The sequence below is a fragment of the Delphinapterus leucas genome, chromosome 1, assembly GCF_059928025.1.
Source record: "Delphinapterus leucas isolate spDelLeu-1000000601 "Yukka" chromosome 1, BTC_Dleu_Yukka2, whole genome shotgun sequence".
NCBI classification, from domain to species: domain Eukaryota; kingdom Metazoa; phylum Chordata; class Mammalia; order Artiodactyla; family Monodontidae; genus Delphinapterus; species Delphinapterus leucas.
In genome coordinates, this window is record NC_143129.1 from 77,333,470 (window position 1) to 77,352,496 (window position 19,027).

Below are 19,027 nucleotides of genomic sequence, written 5' to 3' on the forward strand. Positions count from 1 at the left end.
GCAGGCTGCTGGGAGCCCCTTTAGGTTCTTGAGCAGGTCAGAAAACAGCTAAAAATAATGGTTGAGAGACAGAATGGGTTAGAAGTGGCCAAGACACAGGAAGCGATGGGAAGAGACTGGCTATTCTTTGTGTGTGGAACTCTCTCCTGATTTCCTCTTGAATAATTCTCTCATCTTCTGCAAGTCTTTGTTCAAATGCCACCTTCTCAGTGAGGCCCCATCCCTCACTCCCTTACCCTGTTTTATATTTCATTTATTTTCTATGGCACTTATCACCTTTCAATAAATAACTTGCATGATCTAAATCCTGGAACCGATTTGCACATACATATTCCTCCTGGTTCAGCCATAAATAAACTTCCCGTGAGGCTCCTCCTAAGCCTCTCCCTCCACCATTTATGAAGCCCCTTTTGACAACAGAGTAATAACAAAGAAGAGAATAAGTGTGAAAAGTCTATAGAAGAAATGACTTTTAGATGGAATTAAATTAGTGCTTCTGTGGATTTTCGTGTCCTCTTCCCCACAGTTCTGCCAAGGGAGGGATGAAAGTTAGATTTCAATAATTATTTCCCAACAGTCACAGGTGGGAGAAACTTGAAGAGACTAGAGAGAAAGAGAGACCAAAAGTGGGCTGGGGCAAGGTGGCCTCAGAGCTGAGACAGCAGGCCAGTGGGGCACAGAACAGGCTGTCCCACACCTCCACAGGGGGCTGATCCTCAGAGACCCCCAGAGCCCCGGGCCCGCCCCTCTCCCCGATTCCCATCGTCACAGGCTCCCGAGAAGAATGCAGGTCAGGAGCATAAGTGACCTTTCACACCTCAGACAAGCTAAGTTTGTTTTCTCCTTTTCTGTCCAGCCCGCAGCAGGAGGGAGGGGGAAATGGGATGGGCCTTGTCGAACTTTCTCCCGCTACAATACCCCAGAGGAGCTGAAGTGGAGAGAGTAAAGGATCTATTTATTTTGGCTCAGGAGGGACAATGTAAGCAGATGGTCTTTGATGGGATTAGCGGCGTAATCTCTAAGACCCTGGTAAATTGGAAAATGATCCATTATATTCCAGGAACCTTTGGCGGCTTCAGCTCCTGGGGAGGGAGGGGCAGAGCCCGGGGGCACCTTGTTAGAAAGGACCCCCCTCCGGGAGCAGCCGAATCTTGCACAGAGAATTTGGGAAGAAGTTCGTTAGCTGGGCGATGGAAGCCCCTCTCCACTTGACAGAGCACAGAAATAAGAATTCTCCCAGTGCCCTCTCAGAGCCTCCTTTTTCTCCCTTTCCCTCCTCCCTCTCCTGGGGGTGCTGGGGTGTCTTCACTAACGTCCTCTGCCTCCAACACTTTCCATTCCCAGGAACTCTTCTTTGGGGAAAGATATTGGGTCTCCTGCCTTGGGAGGTCAGAAAATTCTTCTTAGAATCCAAATGATAACCCTCCCAGTGGAATCTCAGTCCATTTCCCACTCCCTCCACTGGGACTCCCTCCACTCTCCATAGACTTGAAAGCCAGGCTGAGAAAGAGCCAGGACAGGGGAAATGGGCAGCGACTGGAGAGGTGGGAGAAATGTGAAAGGGGAGGTAAGGTGATAATGAGCCACTCTGCCCAACCTTTCATCCTTTTAACTCACCTCAATCCCCCCAGAGCCCAAGTGCCTCCAGACTTAGGATCCCCTCCATCTGGAGACTCTGGGCCTCTGAGTTGGAGGCGTAAGGGAGACGCATTCAGTATGAGGTGTGGTGCAGTAGGTAGGGTCATATAAGTTATTTGTAGTGTGTAGTGTGTAAGTTATTTGTAGTTCCCCACAACTAAGTGAGGAAAATTGAAATCGAAACACTGGAAAGCCTAAGGTCACCCACTTCAGTAAGTGACAGAACTAGGACTGAAACTTGCTTTCATTATATTGTGAGATCTACTCGTGTTGATATAGATGTCTAAATTTTTATTTTAACTACTGCACAACATTTTATTGATTTATTTCAGTATTGAATTAATTTCCAAAACTTTATTGTTACAACCATTCTTGAACAGATATCTGCTTGGAATTGTATCAGATTTATAGATTTAACTTGGGGGATTAAAAACCAAAACACAAATAGTCAAATATGCATTTTTCCATACATAGAATCTCCACAATTCTCTGAAAATAAGTATGTAAATAAGGAAAGTTGGTGGTGGGGAGGGGCAGATAGAAAGGCAGCACAAATTATTCAGTTCCAAGTAAAAATTCTAACACTTTTGAGTATATTAAACTCTAAGAGATGTAACAGTTGACTGGTGAGGGTTCCAGGAGGAATTCCACTTGTACAGCATTTTGTTTCAGGCTATTTCAATGTACTGAGGTATGTTTTATTTTATTTTAGTATCATTTTTTTAAAGGGTGACATTTTGTTATGTGTGTATTTGTTTATTTGAGATAATTTGAGGCTGACACAAGGATTTGTAGACTGGTTAAAACAAGAAGGCAGCAAGCTACAGCCATTCCTCACCTCCCAAGCCCCCCTCCCCCCCAGCAAATATGAAAATTTCTCCCAGCAAATATGAAAATCAAACAGTTGACATAACAGTCCTGGACTGGAAGAAACTTACTATTTCTTGAGTGTCTATGAGGGGCCAAACAGGTACACACTGGGTGCATTAACGCACTGAGTTCACAACCCAAGGAAGTATGTTTCCTCTCCTGCATTTTACCTGTTCCGAACAGAGGCTCAGAGTTAGGTAACTGGCTTAGAGTCACACAGCCAGCTAAGTGGCAGGGCTGCCATTGCAGACTGTGCTCTTCCCAACACCTTGCTCTCCCATCAAGCTGTCTGGCCTTATGTCATCCTCTGCCCAGAGCACACTGCCTGGTTATTCACCCTCCTGGGAAGTCCTCTTGCTCCCCACAGCTGGTGCCTTTCTCTTAGGTTGGACCGCACCCTGCTGAAAATTAATACACAGTATGTTTACTGATGAAGTCCAAAATGTTCTGGGGTGAGACTGACTGACTCGCCAAACCTGGGTTGGTCTCATTCCTTCCTGGCTCTGATCATCTTTCCACTGGAAGGACTGGTGACTCCCAGCCCCAGACTCTCCTTTTATAAAGGAGGAAATAACTTGGCCAAGGCCACATAGTTGGTCCTAGCAGCCTGCTCCCCACCAGTCCATGGATACGGGGGCCAGGAGAGAGACTAGGGTAGGTATTTATTCAGGTGTTCTGAGAGTAAAATGGCCACTGAGTCAGCTGGAGCTTATGGGTGAGCTCTGAACTCAGCCAAGCCTCTTGGTGGCTGTGATTCCAGAAATGGCTCTGCACCTTTATCTGGAGAACTTCAGCTTGCTGGGTGCATCTCTTAGGCACCTTCTCTGTGCCCTAAGATGTTACAGCTTCCCCATCGCCTCACACTCTCTCTATCACCTTTCTCTGCTTCTGAGAGCCACAGACATGTTCAGCGGAGTCTGCACGTTCCTAGTTCTCTGAAGCCTGTTGCAGGCTACCATGTTATGGTCTCCCCATCCGCTACTGGAAGCCCAGGGTCTAAAGGCAGAATTCAGCAGCTTTGGAAGATAAGGTCAAGGGCCCCCAGCGGTGCTTCAGGGAGAGAGGATATCAGTGCCTCCGGCCAAACTCCTCGAGGGGCTCGGCTGCCCTTCCACCACCTTTCTCCGTCTCCCTTTTCCCCTTTATCTCTATGTTTCCTTTTCTCCAGCATTTCTTCCTCTCTTATCCGCCCCGTTCTTGGCCCCGTCTTTTCTATTCTGTCTCTCTCATCTTCCTTCTCCTCATCTTGCCAGGATCCCCTGACACCCTAGCTGCTCCTGGTTATTAATTACTCACCCCCCTGGCCCCGCACCACAGTCCGGGACTTCCTGGCTGGGGCTGGGGCCCTGAGCTGCCGGCAGGGAGTGGGCGCCGCCGCGTCCCCCAAACCCCACGCTGTCAACAGGCCGGTTTTCCCGTGGCTCCGCTTGGCGCCACGAACCCAGAGAAGCGCCTACAAGGGCCTCGCGGCCAAGAACACGAACCCTGGGGGGAACTGACCCTGACAGTCGGGGGATGTGGGGGGGGGATAGGAGGATCATTCTTGGTTTTATTTTCCCCGGGGGTGAGTTCAGTAGCGGAGTTGGGGGGCAGAGGTGGTCCTCTGTGCCATCGCTGCTGGCGGGGCGAGTCGGGACTAACAGACCCTCCAGCGGGGCTTTTCGCCGGACCCGGGTCCGGGGAGCGGGCGGACGAGCAGAGGAGGCCCCGGGGGCTTGGCTTGGGCCGAGCGCAGCCGCCCGGATCCCCGAAGCTCTCAAACGCCGACTCGCCCCGTCTAGGCTCCCTTTCCCCTCGGGCGCCTTGGAGTCGTTTCTTTTCCATTTTGTTCCTTTGCCGTTTCTATAATTTAGTTTAACATTTTAAATGCCTTTGGTATGTTTCCTTTTCATTTCATTTAGTGTTATTTTATCTCGTTTGTTTTAACGTGTTATTTCTTTTCAAATAGATTTTGTTTTTCCCTTTTCTCTCTTTCCGATTCTCTGTTTTCTTCTGCTCACTTCTCTCCTCGGCTCTTCTCGTGCTTTCATTTCCTCTCCTGGGCGCCCGCAGCCCTGCGGCTCTCGCGTCGGAGGCGTCCGCGGTCGTCCCGCCCTGGGGAAGAAGCGAGTGTCCCCCACGCCTCGCCCTTCGCACCCGGAGCCCCCTCGGCGCCGCCCGGCGCGTCCGAGCCCCGTGCCGCTGCGGAGCTTGGACTTTGTCGCAAGCGGGAGCCGGAACCGCTGCTGCCCGCGAAAGCGCAGAGAAGAGGCAGGGGCGCCGGCTGGGGCCGCACGGGCGTGCTCCTCCCTGGCTTTGGCCGCGCCCGGGCACCCGCAGTTCACACATAGAAGCCACAGGTCCACGCACACTGGGATTCAGGGCGCCGCAGACCATGGTCCACGAGCCACAAAGACACCGAGGCTCACAGCCAACTGAAGGGCGTGCGCTGCGCAAGCACAGCGCACGGCGACAAACACAAACACCGAGATCAACAAATGTAACACATATAGCCCCAAACTACACACACACACCAGTCACAGAGGGTCATATGGTCATACGGACATATATGTGATCATAGTACACATACACCAACCAGCACACACATGACTGCGCACTGCATATAGACATGAGGCAGAGACACACAAACCTACTTGTGCACACACTGCCGCTCAGGGGGGTTTCAGTGCTGACGACTCAACCCATCACAGTGGTGACCCTGGGGAGAGCTCCCGGCAGTGGGGAGGGAACCTGCCTGGTCTCACCAGCAGGCACAGCAGTAGCCATATACGCAGCCACCCAGAGTTCAGTAGCTCTGCTTGGACTAAGGCTGTAGGGGCTCCGAAGGTGGGGAATACTGACTGCATTTTTAGCTGAGGGATCCAGCCCAGACCCCAGAGCCTGAGCCCCAGAAATGAGCATCGGACCTAAAGAACCCTCTGTGAAGCCGACAGAAGCGGGCACTGCACCAAGAAAATGGCACTGTGTTAGAGTATAAAGCAGGCATGCGATATGTGTGCCAGTATGTATTCCGTGCCACATGTATCCCACACAGTGCCGGTGTTTGGCCAGGTGCCCACATGGAGACCATTATTTTTGTGAAAACGAGCAGAAGAGATGTATATGGTTCCAAGAATAAAAGTAACATATGTATACAAATATAGGTACCAATACACAACTAGGGAGATGTCAAGTAGAAAATCTCTCTCTAGCTCACTGGTATCATTATCAAGCTGGCATGCTAGACCAAGCCTCTGTGGCAAGGTCTGTCTCCTTTCCAGGGTGGCCGTGATTATTTGGTGCCATGGGAGCTCTTTGGTGAAAGACTGGTTTGTGGGAGAATCAGATGTATCTGACATATTATCAACCCAGCAAAAGGGGAGAGTTTGGCAGCTTTAGGGGGGAACTTTGGGGTAAAAAACTATCTGAATTGCACCCCAGAAGTCCCGGGTTTGAAAGGTGCCCTGGGCTGTAGCAGCACCAGTGATGGCCAGACATGCCTGGCCGATGGTAGAGCCTGACTGCAGGTAGGTGCCGGTACACGTAGACTGTGCTGGATAAAAACATAAACCTATTCATGCCATACACAAACCCTCTCTACACATGGACAGCTCTGAGAACCACACCCGGCAATGTGCGGTTACAGATGTCCAATTGGATTGCCAGAGAAATTAATTTTGTAGGAGAGAAGATAAGAGATATTTAGGTGCACACAGGGCGCTCTATAGTTTTGGAGCTCAGTTATTGTAACAGGAGAGCCACAGCAGCAGGAAAGTGCCTAGCGCAAAAGGGAAACACAGGCAGGTGAGTCCCCATCGTAGAATGCCAGGCTGCATGGAGATGGGTGTCTAAGGGGCAGCCCCGGGAGGGATTAGATCCATTGTCCAAAAGACTCCAGATGCACGCAGAGGGATGTGCCTGATGAAGCTGCAAATCTACTCACCAATTTCTGGGCTGAGCCTGGGGGAGAAACACGCAGAATTGAGGGCCACGTCCCATGTCTCTAACGTGGGTTAGAGAATGGAAAGCGTGGCCCTTGGGGCTGGCTGGCTGTCAGTCTCTGGATCTGCCCTGATCCTTAACTGGCTTTCTGGTGCCTCTTAGTACCTTTTTCTTTCACTCTTGCAGGTCGCTGTCTCTGGGTCGGTCTCTGCCTCTCTCAGTTTCTCTCTCTGCTCCGTTTGTCTGTGTTTCTCTCACTGCCTCTTCAATTCTTTTACTATTCTGTATTACATGGCCACAGAGAAACACAGCCAGCTCCAAGAGCACATACAAAAACAAATTCATGTCGTAGATGCAGAGCTCATTGGTGATAAAGCCTATCCATCTTGCTGGTCTATGTAGATTTACGTGACAGCACATTTTCGTTTTTGTGTAAAAATCTAAGTAGAGCCTTGAAATTTTGTTTCCTTTCAGTCTTTTGGCTGCGTTCTCTTTGGGTGTCTGTCTCTGTCTCGTTTCTCTCAGGGACCCTTCCTCTTCTTCATTATATCACTTAAGAGCAGGCATTTTGGCCCTTGGACCCTGCCACAGTTTTGGTAATCCCCCCTTCCCTATATCGCCTTCTTCGAAGTTTGCCTCAGGTGGGCAAAGGTTTTTTTTTGAAACAGACAGTTAGATTGCCACATTGCAAGTGGTACCTGGAGAAAGACATTTGAAACATGATGGAGATACAAGAATATCTAGGGACATAAAAAGGGTTTTGGGACCAAACAGAGATACTTCCTTAATTCATCTAGGGGCTGGAGGCTTCTTCTGAGTGGAGTGGAGGGAAGGATATAGGTGAGGCTCTGAAATCCCAGTCACTGGTCCATGGCTGCCATGGGCCAGCAGAATCCCACCCCGCAACGCAGAGGAAGAGGTACCCAACTTATTAGGGCAAGCGCTGGGAACAATATGATGGAAAAGCAATGAAAACTGTCAAGGTCCCACTTCCCAATCTTGGATCTGGTATAAATAGTGTCTGAGTAAAAGAAGGATAGAACAGGAGAAGGGAGGGAGTGGTATGGCTGACTCCTTAGAGACCGATGCACCCCGTGGAGATCTAGCTGGGGAACCAGAGAGTGAGACAGCCCCTGAGAGGAGAGGAGGGGTTCCCGGCCCAGCCCTGGTGGGAGAAAGGAAGTTGGAGAGTCGGACTTGCTTCATGCGATTTATGCTTATCCTGTGGTTGTTAGGATAAATGATGCGCCAAAAGCCTCGGCGGGGGTCCCTTGACCACTTACTAGGTGGTGGAAAGAGGGCAAAGGACTTGGTAATGTGGGTTGGGCTCTGGAGCCAGCAGAGGACTGGGGAAGGCCTCGGTCCTCGGGCTGCCCCAAGCCCATCCTGAGTGAACCTGGAAAGCTCATCCCTCCCGCCTCCAGATCCTTGTTTTCTCTCCAGATCTGGATTCTTCGTGCCTCTCGACTCTGTTTCTGGCTTCTTTACTCCCTTGAACTGTGGATCTGTCTCTCTCCATTTCTGTCACTGCTTCGCAGCTTTTCTGACTTCATCTGTCTCTGTTCTCAGGTCTCTGTCTCTCCGTACCCCCTCCCTTTGTTAATTCAAGGGGTTCTCACTGAGCCCCTCTCTAGTCTTCCCAGAATAACATTGAGTAAAATGAGATAAAACCCGCCTGTAGGTTTTTTTTTCTTGTCCTACTCCCCTCAGCCCCCTCCTCCAGGGCTACAACCCCCTCTTATAATGTCAGATAATTGCTGGTGTGCAGCTCTGAGAAGCCAGAGCTGATACCAGGGAAGGAGCGGGGGGTGGGGGGGGAGAGAAATAAATAATAATCTGCTTCCATTCAGTGTATATAGGTTACCTGATTTGCATATATGCTAATATTGTTATAATTACCCTGCTGTTCTGGCCTATGATCAAGTTCTATAAATACATAGGATAGCAGAGCTAGGCGTAGCCACACCACCCTGAAAATTATCGAGCATACGTATGTATCTGTGCGCATTTCTGTGTACTCTAAATCTATGAGCCTTTCTTTGATATAACACACTCCCTTACAGATCCTAGCTCTTCCGGCTTTTAGTTACCCCTCCTATGTTTTAAGGCCACTCCAAGGGAGGAGGAAAGAGAAGCCTGAATGAGAAAACATTCTAGGTTATATTTAAATTCTTAGAATTAGTATCATTATGAATAAGTTATTACTATTTTATTAGGAAAATCAAAGATTTCCCCAAATTATTGAATTAATCTCCTGAATGCCCCCCTCCTACAGGCCCATGCTTTGGGGTACAGGTTGGGGGATAGGAAGAGATATCTCCATGTCCTAGGCCTTTTGAGATGTTTAAGAAAGTGCTGTCTATGGGAGAGGAAGTGCAGTCCCCTTCCCCGAATCTGCCCCCATGCCTCCCTCTCTTAGCACACTCCCACTCTCAGGAAGCCAAGGGGAAGATGCTCATGGAGTTGCGCAGATTTTTGGGTGATAGTGGCAGAAGTGGGGAGGAAGCCTGGAGGAACATAAAAGACGCAATCCACAGCTGTCTGCTTTTAATTATAATTATCCCCTTTAGCTTCCTTTCTGGCTAATGAGGGGGGGATTAAATTTTTTTCTGCCTTTCTCCCCCTCCCTCCTTTCCCTGGAATTGAGGGGTGGAGTGAGTTCAGGGTCCTCCTCCCCTTCCTCCCCAATCCCTTGGTTACTGGGAGAAAGGCAGACTCCAGAGGGTGGTGACAGTATGAAGAGATTTGTAGGAACAAAGGAAGGACAGGTTTGGATTGCTGGACACGTCCCAGAGTTGGAGAGACCCCCCCCTCCATTCCCCTGGCACCCCCTCCCATCAACCCCCCAGCTCCCTAGACAAGGAACTCAATGTCTTCAGCCGGTGAGAAAGGAGCTAAAGGGAGCCCTGGTCCAGAGGGAAGGAGGAGGGAAGGGGTGGGGAGCTGGGGGCGGGGGGTGCAAAATTAGTCTCAAAGGATCTTTATTTCTGAGCTAGTGAAGCAGATGTAATCAAGGGGAGAGCAAAATAATCATAATGGGAGGAATGAGGGGAGGGGGAAGCTGAGGCTGGAATGGGGGGACTGGGCCAGAACAGGGCTGAGAATTGGGGGGCAGGTAGCCTTGATTGGGGGCAGTCTGTTACCTTCTCCCACCTCCCCAAAGTCTGCCTACTTTGGGGTAGGCAAAGAAGGACCAGGTCTATAGACTCTGACCTTTGCCCTCAGAATCCCCCTTTCAGAGCTTAGGGATGGCCAGGCCAGAAGGTGGCTGGGAAGGCACCAGGGAGAAGAGAGCCCCCCGCCCCAGCTGAGGGAGGTGGTGAGGAGAGGGGAGACTGAAAGCGGTGGGGGAGGGTGAGAGAGGGGAGCCAGCAGAGACTCAAGTGGCCTCCAGGTCTGTGGGACAAAAGTTGGAGGGAGATTTGTGTATGAGAGAAGAGGGGAGGGGGCCTTGGGGAAGGGGGGGCTTTGACAATGAACTTGAGACAAACTTCATTAGCATGCAGGCCTGCTGTCTGTCACGTCGAGCTCAGACTGAGTTCCCATGCAGGCCAGGAAGAGAGGGAGGGAGAAGAGGGAGGGGCTGAGGGTGGGAGTGAGGGAGAGAAAAGAGACCCGACCATTGTACCATTCTGGGCCCCAGCTTCCACCAGATATCGGGACCCCAGCCCTGGAAACCAACCCCCAACTCACTCTCCCTCCTCTAAGAACAAGATAATTTATCTCCCACTTTGGATCTGTGGTCGCACCCCTCCTCTTCTCTTGTCTAGGCTTCTAAGTGCTGGCCTTCACTGCCCCCCCCATCTTGGTCACCCCTCCAGCTCTCAGCCTTCATCTTCTGACTGTCACTTTCTCTTTTACAGCTAAGATCTGGATTTGTGATTAGTTGAGCTGACAGGGACAGAGAGCTGGGGGAGGTTTGGGAAGGGGAGACCGGAATACTTTGAACCTCCAAATGGCAAACTGTGTCCTCTTTCTATCACTCCGTATCAACTCCACTCCCCACCCTAGACACACATCATTGAATCACGCTCTCAAGTTCGAAGGTGAATTAGAAGGGGAAGGAGACTGGGGACAGGGTATTTCTGTCACACACTTTCTCTTGCTTCCTTTGGGGATAAGGGTGGCCTGGAGGAACAATAGCTTTCCTTAGCCCCTTCTTCCTGCCTCAGGTTAGAAAAGGCAGTAGGAGGAGGTGGGAAAGAGTGAAGATGACAAAGACCCCTTCCCAGACAGGCATTAGATGGGAGAAGGAGGGGCTTCATCAGAGTGGGTTGTTATTCTGGTGGTGATGGTGTCTCCAGACAGGGGCAGCACCCCCTTTTTGCTGCCTTTCCAGGGAGCGCAGCAAGAGAAAGAAAGAGAGAGGCAAGCGAAATTCCTGAATGGATAGACAGATGCTACGTCATCGGAGCTGCATCCTCCACTCCACAAGAGGCTAGGAGCCGGGAGAAAGAGGCAGTCCAGCGGCTAGGAGCCGGGAGAAAGAGGCAGTCCAGGCAGTCCAGCGGCAGGACGCCCGAGCAGGATGTCCTCCTCACAGCAGCCGGGTAAGTGGCCATTCTTTCGGGAGGGTCCTAGCGCCTCAGACATCTGAGCTGGGGGTGGGAAGGGATCCCCTAAAATCAGTCAGGGCGCCCTACCTTCCTACTTTGCCCACTGGCTAATGGAGGCGGGTACAATAATCACAGAAAAGAAAGGCTGATAAAAGATTTAGGGGTGACCAAAAGGGATGAGGCGTGTGTGTGAGTAGTAGTTGGCAGAGTGGGATTTCATCTCTTGCTTCCCCCATCTATCTATCGAGGTGGGCTGAGGCAGGCCCCTGCCCAGCTGTCCCAGAGCGCCTCTTGGTCCCCCTCCTTCCCCTAGCCCAGGCCAACCGGGAGACAGCTTACTAAGTTTGTCAATGGGATTCAGGGGGGCTTTAGGGTCACGGTGCTACTGATCCTATTAATCCGCCCCTCCCTTCTCTCCACCAGACAGGGCCAACATCTTAATGCTTGCACCAGAGGAGAGGCAGGAAGGAAGATTGTAGTGGAGATGTGAGGGAAGAGAAAAAATGGTTCTGTATTTGGACTCCTGACCTTCTTCCCTCGCTCTGACTCTTATTCCTCTCTGCCCCAAAGACTTCAGGTTTTAGGGGCGGACAAAGTCTGAGGGACTGGGGTGATTGGGGGCTGGGGAAGGAGCCACATCTCCAAAAAGGTGGAGACCAGAATTAGGAAAAAACATCGATAGCATTTAGATTAATTTTATTCCCCTTTTTCCTTGCTTTTCTCATGAGCTGGGAGGTGGGAAAGCTTAAAGGCAAGTGAGGTATTGGGGGCAGATGCCTAGGTTCAAAAGGGGAGAGAACCCTGCTCCACCCCTTATGCGACCCATCTGACGGTGGTTTTTTTAATTTCTTGTTTTTTAAGAAGGGCCAGAGGAGACAGAAAGAAAACACTATTCTTATCCCCAGTCCCCACCCACATGGTGCTTTCTGGGAGAGAGGCTGGGACCATTGTGGGGTAGTAGAGGCTAGAGGCCGGCAGACTATTTCTGGTACCCCAGGGGCCAGGTTTGTGGGAGAGGCTGAGGATGCGGCCACCAAACAAGCACACACCTGTTCCATGCCTCCTGGGGTGTGGTGCTTGTCACCACGTCCCCCTGGACATCGTGTGTGGGGGTGGGGGTGTAGGGCGGGGTGCAGGGCCGAGGTCAGCAAAGAGAGGTACAGCTGCTCCAGGGACCCCATGACGCTTTTTGATTAGGGTGGGAGAAGGAACCTTAGGCTCCCCAACTGTCCTTGTGCTTATTTTCTATCAAGTTGGGGGTTGGAGTTGGCCCCCTCTTTGGTCTGAAGAGAATTCCAGACTGAGACACCCCTTTATGAAATGGATGGGCTGGCAGAGCTGAGGCTGGGAGTTAAGTGGGTATTCATGGGTGTTAGAAGTGGGGAGGGGGGCACTCAAAACACCCCTCCTAGAAATCAGGCTTGGATTTAAGGCTTATCTCTGCTCCCCAGCCTTCCTTTTTTTTCTGATTTCCTCTGCATTTAGGTAGGTTATCTTCCTGACTTAAAAAAAAAAAAAAAAAGGAGAAGAGGAAGAATTCGTTGTGGAATTGAGTTTGATGTAGAAGGAATCACCAAATTACCCCAACACACACACACACACACACACACACACACACAAATACACTTCTCTTAGTATTTTAGGAGCTGGGTTACCTGTGGTACACATGTCATTCCTCAAAATCATAATTTAGCCTGAAGCAAATACTGGGAAAGTAAGACTATAAAATATTGAGACTGGGTTTCATACCCAACATTAAAATTTTTTAAAAAAACTGCTTTGTATTCACACCTTTTGTGTATGTGACAAAGAGAAGGAGAAGGAGAGAGGGAGAAATTGATAGCTACAGGAGATGTCTTTATGGATCCTTAGTGATATTCATGGGTAGATGATAGATAGATAGGTAATGATGAGAAGGGGGAAGAAAGCTAGAGACACAATATGATTGACAGTATCTCAAGTGCGTAGCACTTTACAGTTTACAATGCAGTTACAGCTAGAGAGACAAAAATGTATGTCTGACCCCATTCTATCTTGAGCATGCTTTCTCGTACACCATGAGCAACAGGAATCTGTGAGGGGATGGTAGCCATGGGGCAGGGAATTACTCCTCTAGTTTTAAGTCAGAAGGACCACAACATCTCCACAGGCTCAGTTCAAACCCCTGGGCCGGCAAGGTTTTGGAGGGAGGTGGAAGGAGGTTGTGAAGATGGGCCTGGGTTAGAGTCGTCCAGGCAAGATGGAGCCAGAGAAGTTCAGGCCAGGGGCCCTGCCTTCCCTGCATGTCTAGGCTTTTCTCTTTTAGCTATCTCCCTGTGCAGCCCAGAGCTCTGGCAGAAGAGGGGAACCTAGACTGTCTAGGTCCTAAAAACATAAGACTAGGAGAAAAGGAGTTGGTGAGAGAGTGTCAGGGAGACAGAGGTATTAGTGAGAGAAGACTGGAGCCACTCAAAAGACTTTAACCTTTGTATTCTCCTCCTTGACAGGAGCTGGGCATCCGAGAAGAAGCAGCCTCCTTTGTTTCTGGTGTCATCGTAGGTGTCCCCCTTTGGCTTTGGGGGTATTTATTTTCTTATTTGTTTGTTTTCGATGGTGGTGTTGGGGGTGAGCATGGAGAAAGAAGCTGGCTCTGCAATCATCTGGGTTTTCTCCTGTTCCCTACACCTCTCTACCCCATGCCCTGTCTCTTCTAGCTTTCAGCCCCTGATTTCGGTCTATTCTGATTGTTGTAAGACTTGTATAGTCATTGATAATGGGAATGGAACATGGAGACTTAGGAATGAAGGCCACCCTGCACCCAGTTCCGTGAGAGAGAGGAGAGGCACTGAGGATTCCGGGGGACTCTTTTCCCCCTCCCTCATAGGCTGCTGAGGACAGAGATGGAGGCCAGTTGACACAGGGGGCGGTGGTTGGTTGCAGAGGAGCAGAGATATCTGCACATGGGTGATAGAGGTGAGAAAGGAAAGGAGTGTGGGTTGTGGTGAAGGGGGACCTGCAGAGCTTAAACAGCTGTGAGTGGGTGTGTGTGCCAGGGTGTGTAAGCATTGGGAGGTGGTACTGCTGAGAATATCTGTAGATATGTCATTGCATTTGTCTTAGTTGATAGGTTTGTGTGTGTGCGCGTGCATGTGTGCGTACACAGCACCCTTACACACTCATGCTTTTGCCTCTCAAAGAGACCATTTGCTGATGGCTAACCCTCTATCACCTCTGTCACCTTGTTCTCACCTTTCCAACTCCACAGGGCTCTCAAGCAAGTGAGCTGTGTGTGGGTTCAAGGACAGAATTGGGAGCAGGCAGGGAGGCAGTGCTTAGATAGACCTGAGGAATTTTCAGGCTGGCCTCTCAAGAGGAGAAAAACACTTTGTGGGGAGCGAAGGGTGGTGTCCCCAGGGATGAAATCTTCCAGATTATGTCTCCACGCCCTTTAAACTCATCTGCCCATATAGAGATTTTTTTTTTCACAGCTTCCCCATGTTTTTTTTACTGCAAATTCTTGCTTTATTTGTCGCTATCCCATAGAAAATGCAAATATTCTATAGCAAAAGAATAATGTATGATAATGTTCACAATAATGATGCACTTATAAGACAGAAATAAATATCTGAACCCACCCTCTTCCAAATGCAGCTTTCATCTGTATCTTCGAGGCAAATTAACCTGATAATTGAAACAAAGAACAAATATGCTTTTTATTTAATTACCTAAATATTTCAAGAGAGTTGCTTGATGCCAAAATATATTTTGGGACCCAAATTATAAAGATCCATCCAAAAGCTGCATCCAGAGAGCATAATTCAGGCCATGTTTTTTTATACATGGACCTCTTCAGGGACACAGACAATGGGTGGGCATCAGGGCTGTAGGGATGGGGGTGGGGACAGGCACTGGCAAAGAATGTATGCTCCTTGGCTATTTGAGACACTTACAGACTGAGATCAGCACCAGGGATGTGGTGTGCTCTCTCCACAGTCTGCCAGAATTTCCCTTGAAGGACTTGGGTGGGGTCTGCAGACCATCGCTCTAAGAACACTGCAGCGGAATCTGCTGTGTGCTGGAAGCAGAGGGCTCTGCTCCAACTGAGGCCTTCCTAGAGAGACTGAGGCTGGTTAGCCAAGCGCAAGGGGCATCTAATGCACCCATTTTACTCCAGCTGTTAGCTTCTCTCAGGTCTGCTGTATCCAGTTCTCCGCAGTAGAAGGGTCCCTTCTGGTCAAAGGAACTGCGGAATAGTCACTAACATACAACTCCCCACACTCCCCTCTCATCCCCATACGCAGATCCCACAGGACACACCTTTTGTCAATGCCCACCCTCTGCATCCACAATGGGCTCAATCCACATGAAGACAAACTCAGACTTGCAGACACACTCACAGAGACACACATTCTTTTATTAATTCATCAGTTACTGAAGGACCTACTGTATAGCACAGGGAACTCTGCTCAGTATTCTGTAATAACCTAAATGGGAAAAGAATTTGAAAAAGAATAAATATATGAATATGTATAACTGAATCACTTTGCTGTACACCTGAAACTAATACAACATTGTTAATCAACTATACTCCAATATAAAATAAAAATTAAAATAAATTAATTCATCAGTTACTGGGTACCCACTTTGTTTTAAGCATGGTGTTAGATACCATAGAGTCAAAAATGTATGAAGTCGCCTCTGCCCTTGAGGGGCTGTCTCATTTGCTACTCTTGAATTAGTTTCTTTTTTGAAACTGGAGCAACGTGGCTTGGTATACAAACCAATTCCAGTTAATATGATGGTGGGGAGTTTTCTGCTTCTTTCATGGCTTGCAGTTCTATCTCCATTAGAATAAAGACGGTGCCCCACTCATCGTCATCCCTGAGCAGGAGCTGTGGGAGATCAGGTTGTCAACTCCACCCAGACAAAACTAAACAAAAAATTACTTCATTAGGAATCTAGGCAGAGAGGGGGATTCCAAGTAGATAGTACCAGGACAACTTAGAATAATCTCCATTTTCTTTTGTGGGCCCCCACCCCTTATATTTGGACACTCTGTTTAGACTGAGGTACCTCTGTAGGAGCCAAAGCCATAGTAAGGTGCAAGGGGATCTAGTTCTTTGTCTAACTATTTGGGGAAATTTAGATATGTACCCACTTCTTTCCTGACCTTGGTTTTTCAGGAATTCCAGTTGAGTCTGAATTTGGGCAATAAGGGTGTGGTTGAGGGGTTTCTGTTGGACAAAAAACTGTTTCTGTCCTCCTTCCTCCCCAACAAAAATACAGCAGTGGCTGAAGGGGAAGGGAGGTTCCTGCTTCTTGCTAAGCTGTCTGGATGGCCCAGGCCAGGGCAAGGAATTGTGGAGATAAGCTTGGGCCCCACAGAGGGCAGGGAACTTGGTTGGAAATTATTACAGAGGAGAAAGGGGAGTGTGCTAGCTAGCAAGACAGCCTCTTTCCCACATGCTGGCCCCAGCCTCCAGGAGCTGGGTGAGGGTAGGATGGAGGGGCAGAAAGGTTCGTTTAGGGTGCTTTTAAGGGATCTCGTGGAAGGGCAAATGGAGAGATACTTGTAGGGGAAGTTGGTGGTATGTTCGGAGAAGTGTAGGCCCTCTTTAGGATTGCTGGAATGTCCAGAGGATATTGGGTATCCTATAAAGGGGTGTGAGGTGGTACACTGAGAAATATTTGAGGAGGTCTGTAGGCATGAAGAGGCGTATAGTTTCTCTGGGGCCTGGCATGGGGGATGTATGTAGGGAATGCATTTAGCAGCACACCAGTGGGGTATGTCTACCTGTGAGCGTGGGGAGGGCTCTGCTTTTCTGCAGCTATACCCCACCATTGGCTGGTGTGCTGTCAGTTCTGGGAGGGTGAAGAATTGACACTGTGGAAGTTTCTAGAGAGCCTTTCCCTTGGGTAGGGGCCTTGAGACCCTATGGAGGCTGACAGAGGGGGAAAAGGTGTGCCAAGCACTGCTCTGAGACCTGGGGAAATCAGGGCATCTGCTTCAGCTCCCTCCTGTCACTGTGGTGGGGAAACGCAGGGCCCTGGGCTTTATCCTATTTCAAAGTGTCCCCCACCTCACAATCAGGCAGCAATTATTCATACATTTTCCAGTTTTTGAGGGGAGCACCAGATGAAATCCACTGGCACGGCTTGCATCTAACCAAGGCAAATAGCATTCAGGCTGGGCTTTGTCTTAGGCTATGCAGAGGCAGGACCCTGGGGCAGATAAAACCACCTGGCTGGGTCTGATGGCCAAACACTGGGCCAAACCCAGTGCACCCCAGTTGCTGTAGGATCCCTGGTGATAGGACCCAACCCATATTAGGCAGAGGGACTGGCTCCCGATGTCCAAGTCATAGAATTTTTTAGAAAAGGGGCCCAGAGGAGAGTGGGTGGAGGGATGGGGTAACTCGGCACCAGGAAATAGAACTGCTCCCTGTCAGTCACAGCGGCTCAAATGGGGGTCCGCAGCTCGATCTCAGAGGGCTCCGCCAGCCTTGGAGAATCCGGATCCCGCCTGCGGACCAGCGTGTGCCACCGGGAGTTGGGACACGGCATTATTCGCTTCTGATTCTCCCGGCCACATGGGGAACGGGGTCGGGAAAGCCCGCAACTTGAAACCCTGCTTGGAGAATGATTTTTCTCCCTGTGACCCCGGCTCTCCAGACACCCGGAGATGGAACCCGGGTTGGGGGTGCAGGGTTCGCGGTTCAAGGCGCACGGGGTGGGGGAAGGGAGAGAAAGCTCTAGCGAGGGCCTCCAGGGCTAGGTCAGATCTGCAGGTGTTGCCCAGACTAATGCCAGCTGGGATCCCCAGCCTCCCCTACCTGGAACTTTGGTGCTGCGAACAAGTTCAAGAGATATTCTCATTTCTGCACGGCGAAGAAGGAGGCCCAGCCTCGCTCAGACCCTGCATCTCCCAATAGGAGTCCCAAACTTCCAGGATCTTTCCCTCACTGTTTTGGATTGAAAACCAACAAGGGAGGTTCCCGTCCACCCTAAAAGATTAAGATCACAGTCTGGGAGGCACAAAGAATATCCTGATGAGAGAAGGCAGGTAGAGGTAGAATCTCCAGCCATCTGGTTCTTTTTGAGGAGATGTCACCCGATCTCTTTTCCCATCATTGAGCCCTGGACCTGGTGCAATACACCTAGGGCCAAAATGGAAAATGTAGAACCTACAAAAAGAGTGAGGTTGGAGTGCAAAAGCACAAATGGCAATGGATTGGAGATGGCCGGCAGGCGTCGGGGATGCAGCAAAAGGCTGGGAATCAGCACACAGACATAGTAGTTCCTCCGCCCCTCACCATTCTCCCGGGGGGAGGGCGCCCCAGTTGCGCACTCCGGTTCAACCTGGGAAGGGGGAGGGGCGGAGCCGGCGGGGGAACGAGGTGGTGACGTCAGGCTCGGCGGAGCCAATCACGGGCTCGCCTGGGGAGGGAGCGTGAAAGGATGAATGAAAAGTCCGGAGCCGGAGCGCGCCCGGGTCAGAGCAGCGGCAGAAGCTACGGAAGGAGCTAGGGAGGTGAGGCCCGCTCTGCCCTGCTCGCCTTGGCTCGGCGGAGGCTGAGATCCCGGCGGGCGCCTCCACCCCGGCGCCCGCTGAGCCCTGGCATCTCGGACCCAGGGCAATGGCATTCCGTGGGCGGGAACCTGCAGGGAGGACCGCGCGGGAGAGCACGGATGGGCACACTAGGCTCGATGTAAGTGGCCTGGTTGGCTCGGGACACGAGGTGGGCTAGAGCCTCGGAATCCTGCGTGCCGGCACCTCCACCTCTAGGGGGGCTGGCCGAGCCCCACACCCTCCTCAGGGCTCCCGGGACCCCCAAGACGATTCCCGTTCCTGATCGGAACTCCCACCAACCCCTAGGGCGCCTCTCGCTTCGGACCCCCGGCCATTTTCACAGCCCTGGGTGATTCTGGACCTCTTTGTACAAAGCCATTTCTCTGGGGGGTCCTGCGGGGCCCGGGACTCGGCTCACCTTCCCGGCCCGCCCTCCGCTTTCTTCCCTCTTCCCCATCTCGTGGGTGCTCTCTCGGATCCCTTCTTGGGTGTG